This window comes from Neomonachus schauinslandi, chromosome 12, assembly GCF_002201575.2.
Source record: "Neomonachus schauinslandi chromosome 12, ASM220157v2, whole genome shotgun sequence".
Classification (NCBI taxonomy): Eukaryota; Metazoa; Chordata; class Mammalia; order Carnivora; family Phocidae; genus Neomonachus; species Neomonachus schauinslandi.
Window position 1 is genome coordinate 74,458,002 of NC_058414.1, and position 6,676 is coordinate 74,464,677.

At 37.8% G+C, this 6,676-nt stretch overlaps 1 pseudogene; it reads left to right on the forward strand.

The window, feature by feature from the left end:
* The first annotated feature begins 4,561 nt into the window (after positions 1 to 4,561).
* On the forward strand, positions 4,562 to 5,935 carry LOC110589032 (annotated as a pseudogene).
* The last annotated feature ends 741 nt before the right edge of the window (positions 5,936 to 6,676 follow it).

The following is a 6,676-nucleotide window of genomic DNA, read 5'->3' on the forward strand; positions in this document are numbered from 1 at the left end:
ACACTAGGACAAGGATTTTGTTTTTAGAGTACCAGCATTTTTAGATGTATTATTCCTATATTCCTATAGTCATCCATTTATTCTTCTGATGTATGCATTGGGAGTTTTGCAACCCCCAAAATGTAACAGGTGTTTTAATCCACTAGTTACAGAATATTATAAACTGCCTTTTCCAATCATAAATCATGTCAACATAGAAAAAATAACATCTACTAAGAAAATTTAGGACATGGCAGCAAATTATTAATAGAACAATTGAGACAAGGGGAAGGGTGCACTTATTATAGTCAGGAATAGATGATTGATGGTAGAGTGAATTTTTTTCATGAAGAATTTATGTTACACTCCCCAAAGACCATCTGGAAAGCTTTCTCTGGATGTTTACTTGTGTGTTTTGAGTTTAATAACAGTTCTAGACATCTCTTAATTAATCACATCTGTCAAATGATGTTGGAGATAGACACCTACACATAATGTCTTCAAGGACAGTCACACATTAGTGACTAAGACCTTCACTCGCTCAGAAAAAGAGACTTGAAAATGTGATATATACTGATTTTCAACTGCTCTATCTTAAATCTCACAGAATATAGTATACTTAGGGTATGTTTAAATATATGTTTACATGTGTAAGTGTGAAAGCGGATACATGCATAAATGTCTTTGATTGGTGATATTTCTGATCTTCATCACCAACATTATGCTCATATGTCATGCAAACATAATGATGTCAGACTGGCTGTTCTTTCTAAATTGTGTTTCTATGGGGGAGGGGCTGGGAGGAAAAACAACTCCCCTTTATTTGCATTGTTTTTGTGGTTCCTTCATTATTCTTGAAGTTTTGTTATAATATACAGAAGTAATGAATTAACCCTAAAATCTCAGTTGCTTAACCCAACAATATTTTCCTCTTGTTCATGAAATAGATCTAGGGCAAAGCTAAAGTTGGGTAGTGCCTTGGATTCAGTCACTCAGGGATTTTGGCTGACAGAGGCCCCACTACCTTATATCTGAACCATCTAGAACACATGGTTTTTCCCCCACCCATGTGATGGGCAAAGAAGGCTCCATGAAACCTTTCACTGGTAATGAAGTGTTTTGCTCTGGAAAAGACATGTAATTCCATTGATCAGAACTAGTCACATGGCCCCACCTAACTGCAAAAGGACTGGGAAGTATAAGAGTACATGAAATAATCGGTGAGCTGTCTTTGCCACACTATATCCCAGAACTATATTTGTTGGGCAAGAGAAATTTTAATGAACCAAGTGAAAATTTTAAATACCGAACTCCTTATTCCTTTCTCTTTATTCCAATGGCAAAACACATATAAAACATGATGACATATTTAGAGTCCTAACTCACTTTCCTCCTGATTTTCATGCTGAGGGCACTGCTGTTCTTTCAACAGGCAGCTAGCTCATGAGTTGGATGTGGATTACTAAGAGAAGTACTGAGAGCTTTAAGGTGATTCTGCTTAGAGAAAATAAACATACAAAATCCCCCACATACAAAACCAAACCACTATTTATGTGGCATAAAGTTAATTTCTGGTTGAGAACTTATTGTTTAGAATCAAAAAACTTAGCCTTAGTTTTTGCACCTCTTTGACCCATTCTTCACTTTTTCTTTCAACCTCCATCCCTAATCTCCTTCTAATGAGGAACAGGTTGAGCAAACAGAACCAATTCCTATCTCTAGCTATTTACCATAAACCACTGCCTCTTTATTCAATCTTTCCCCTTATGACCCTTTTTAGAATTAGAGTTGATGAAAACCAAATGAGATGTTGGTGAGCTACAACACTAATCAGAGATAACCAGCAATATTCACATTGTAGAAAACATTAAGCCTTCTTTTAGCACCTCAAAGATTATTCTTTTCATTTAATAACAACTTAAAGAGTAATCCAAAAGGAATGTGCTGATTTTAATAGCCACAAAATGTCTAGCTATTTAATAAAATATCACAAACTGGTCTTGAATTACATTCAGGAGCAATTCAAATTACATGCAGAGAGAGAGATAGTCTCTGGTGGAGAAGCCTGTAGTGAGTCTTATTTATAAGATCAAAATCATTTTTGCTTCATTCAAATATGAATATATACTTATACAACAATTTAGGAAAAGACTTTGTGGAATATAGGTCTGGATGAATTTCTTGTGGTACCTATTTTTGTAAGTTTTTTAAAACATTGAAATCACTGTTGTGGGTTCTTAGGGATGAACCATCTGTCACAAATCAGAATCAACATTGATTGTAGCTTATTAAGAGGAAAAGTTGCTAGCAAAAATCATTTAAAGTATAAAACTAGATATTGAAAACTTTCTTTCCCAGAGAGCTCTTTAAGAAACAGATTAGATATTCATCTGTGAAAATAGTTCTGACTTTTGTAAATAGATAATTATTTCATATGGTAGAATCACTAAAAAGGTGAGGAATGCATGGGGACAGAAGGAAGGCAGAGGAGTATGAGCCTGTGTATGCATGTATGGGTGTGAGAGAAAAAGAGAGAGAGAGAGAGAGGACGGGCTGCATATCTCAGGAGAATTACATTTGTTTGTAGGTACCTGAACTGAAAATATGAAATTGCTTTTGAAGTTAGCTCACAAACTAGAACATATATTATAAACTGGAGTGCTATTAAATAAGTTGTAACTTATGTAAGTTAATGTGAGTATTCTAATTTAATATGTTACCACAGTTCAAATATGTCTACCTTGTTGACAAAAATGTCATAATAGGAAGGATAGCATCAAGATGTTGACATAGGTCATTCCCAGCTTTGGTCTCCCTCACAAGAAGACCAACTAGTAATTATCCATAGACAAGACACCATTGTGAAAATCCCAGAAACTGGAGGTGAGGCTAAAGCACCCCTTGGACCACAAAGACCAAACAGGACCACATTTCAAGGGTAAGAGGAATGGCTACACTCTGACTGCATTGCCTCCCACTCCCTCTACCCCAAGAACAACACTGCATTGCACTGAGATAGCCCCCTGGATTTAGATTTCTCCAGTGGAAAAAAAAAGAGCCCAAGGTGAACACCCAGCTCCCTCAGCATTTTATCTAACACAATCACAACAAATAATTTAAAATGGTTAAAGATTAAATGTAAAATCTCAAACCATAAAACTCCTAGAAGAAAACACAGGAAAAGCTCCTTGACATTGGTCTTGGCAATGATTTTATGGATAGGATAGTCAAAGCATAAGAAACAAGAGCAAAAATAAACCAGTGGGACTAACTATATCAAACTAAAATGCTTCTGCATAGTAAAAGAAATGATAAATTAAATGAAAAGCCAATGTATTATCCAAATAATGAAATTAACTATTCATTTCCACATGAGATTATAAACTCTTTGCAGGCAGGGAACTTGTTATACTTTTGAATTTTCCATAATATCTGTTAAGACATGTAAGTATATAATAAATATTTCTTGTTTAATTAATTTAGTCAACATTAAATCTGACTTTTGCATAAGGATACTTTTTTTTAAAAAAGATTTTATTTATTTATTTGAGACAGAGAGCGAGCACAAGTGGGGATGAGGGTCAGAGGGAGAGGGAGAAGCAGACTCTCCACTGGGCAGGGAGCCCGATGTGGGGCTCGATTCCTGGACCCCAAGATCATGACCTGAACCGAAGGCAGACGCTGAACCGACTGAGCCACCGAGGTGCAACCTCCCCTTTTCTAGAGAAAGAGAGAGAGTGAGCAGGTGAAAGGGCAGAGGGAGAGGGAGAGAGAATCTTAAGCAAGCTCCAGGCCCAGCACTGAGCCCGACATGGGGCTCAATCTCAGGATCCTGAGATCATGACCTGAGCCAAAATTAAGTCAGACACTCAACCAACTGAGCTACCCAGGCGCCCCCATAAGGATACTATTCAACCTATCAATGCTTGGAGGTTTGTTTTCAGAGTAGAGCAAACTTCTTTATACAATGAAGAACCTAATGACCTTTTCCATAAATACATTTCACAGGTAGAAGAGTACTCTTCTGTACTTTGAAAAGTATGATTTACTTAATATCAAAATAAATGCTTTGTTCATATAAAAGCTGTAATAAAATATTAGTAATAAAATAATAAAAGTATTTTTCTTAGAAGAAAAAGAAAAGAAAAGCCAACATACAGAATAGGAGACAATATTTACAAGCCATATATCTGATAAGGGATTAATATCTAAAATACATAAGGAACTCCTATAACTCAGTAGGAAAAACACAAGTAGTCCAACTAAAAAAAGGGCAAAAGATCTGAATAGACATTTTTCCAAAGAAGACATACAAACGTCGAGCAGCTAGATGAGAAGGTGTTCAAAACCACTAATCATCAGGGAAATTCAAATAAAAACTACAGTGAGAGAATGAGCGAGCAGCTGGATATCAGGAAGTTCTGGGCGGGTCAGCTTTGGAATGGAAAAGAGTGTGCAGAGCAGTTAACCCTGCAACACAGAACCCAAAAATCTGTAAAGTGAAGTCCTCAGAAATCAGAAGAGTAAGGAACTTCAGCGGTTTTCAGTAGAAATCTGGAGGTGCATTTTCATTGGTTAAAAAATGACTACTCTTGAAAGTTTAGAAACCGATCCAGTCTGAGGAGCAGGAGATGGAATAGAAACTAAGAAGCCACCTAAATCTGTTATGTCTGGAGTCCAACCCATAAAGGATCACATCCTTCAAGAATCCACGAAAGACAGCAGTTCCATCAGGGAGCCCAGGAGTTCAACTAAGGAAGATTCTCACTGAAAAAGCAGTGGAAGTAGAAACTGTAAGAATATTAGTTCCCAACACTGCTCTAACCCATGATATCCCCAACAAAAATGCAAAGGTGGAGTCTCTGGGACATCATAGATGAGAATTCCTTGGTCAGTCAGAGAGAGTCGTAGAACCCAGGAAGGAACTATCAGAGGTAAAGAATATATTGGAAAAGCACAAGAACTCTTTTTTTTAAAGATTTTATTTATTTGGCAGAGAGAGACACAGCAAGAGAGGGAACACAAGCAGGGGGAGTGGGAGAGGGAGAAGCAGGCTTCCCGCAGAGCAGAGAGCTCAATGTGGAGCTTGATCCCAAGACCCTGGGATCATGACCTGAGCCAAAGGCAGACGCTTAATGACTGAGCTACCCAGGTGCCCCAAGAAAAGCACAAGAACTCTTAAAAGTTACTACAGGACAAAGATCTTTCAAACCAGCTCAGTGTACAGAGGTCAACTGTGAATTTAAAAAGTTGCTAGTGGCTTCTGTTGGGGATGATAGTCAGTATCACTTTGAATGTCTAGTCCGTGAGAAAAATCAGCTTATTTTAGAAAATGCAGCCCTAGGTCAAAACACAGCTCAACTTTCTGAATAGTTAGAACATATATCAATATAGTGTGATGTATGGCAAAGTAATTTCCTCACGAGCAGGATTATAGCAGATGAGTTAACCAACTCCAGAGCAGATTCACGGCATAAAAACCCTGATGCACAGAATGCTATTCAAAATCTCCTGAGTGAATGGAATAGTTTTGTCAGGAAATGACAATTACCCAGAAATTGTTGGAGGAGCTCTTAGTCTCCCTGTAGTGGGGAAGAGAGCATACTTGCTACCCTAGTACACAGCCTTACACCATAGCAGGACTAGCATTAACAAATCACAAGTTGGCAAAGGCAGTAAATGCTCATCTTCTGGATAATGTTGGCACTAACAGTCAAAAGAAGATTCCATCAACAGTTGAATTCTGCAGCACCCCAGCAGAAAAAAATGGCTGAAAGGGTTCTACTCATTTTGGATCCAGTTACCTGTACAGAAAGCTCACCTGATAATCTATTTTCTGAGTTTTCACCTTACTTGCTACAAATAAAAATATTGGATGACTTCATCCTTATACAGATATGAAAATACAACTTTCAGTTGTAGCAATCACTGCCAGGAAGAACTCATGGTCCTTTAATATTCAGTATGTTGGAGGCATGGCTTTAGGCACTTGCTTCTTACCCAAGAGTCAATACTATTTGGGAGTTCTTATAATGGTAGAAGTAATATCACTTTCTATTTAAGTAATACATATTACTTATATCAACGATGTTTCATGTACTGGACCACAGATTACCCTGTTTCAGTAACTATCTCAGGGTAAGAAAAGAATGAAACTGTGAGGATATATTTAAAGTAGATGATACTTCCCAGGCATTACATAATGCTTTTCCTAAAGGACTCTGAAAGAAAAAGAGTCTATCTTTATTTTAGGCCCTAAGGTATATCTTGCTATGTATTTAATATGAGCAGATTTAATTGTGGTACTCTCTAATGCAGGGTGGGTCACGCAGCCACACGCATTCACTTACTGTTGTCTATGGTGGTTGGTTTTTTTAAAGATTTTATGTATTTGTATGTGAGAGAGAGAGAGAGCACAAACAGGGGGAGCGGCAGGCAGAGGGAGAAGGAGGCTCCCTGCTGAGCAGGGAGCCCGATGCGGGGCTTGATCCCAGGACCCTGGGATCATGACCTGAGCCGAAGGCAGACGCTTACCCGACTGAGTCACCCAAGTGCCCCATCTATGGTTGTTTTATTGTTTTTTTTTTTTTTTTTTGCCAACAGTAGAACTGAATAGATGCAACAGGGCTTGTAAAGCCTAAAATATTTCCTATCTAGCCCTTTACAGAAAAAGTTTTTTGGCCCCTACTCTAAAGGA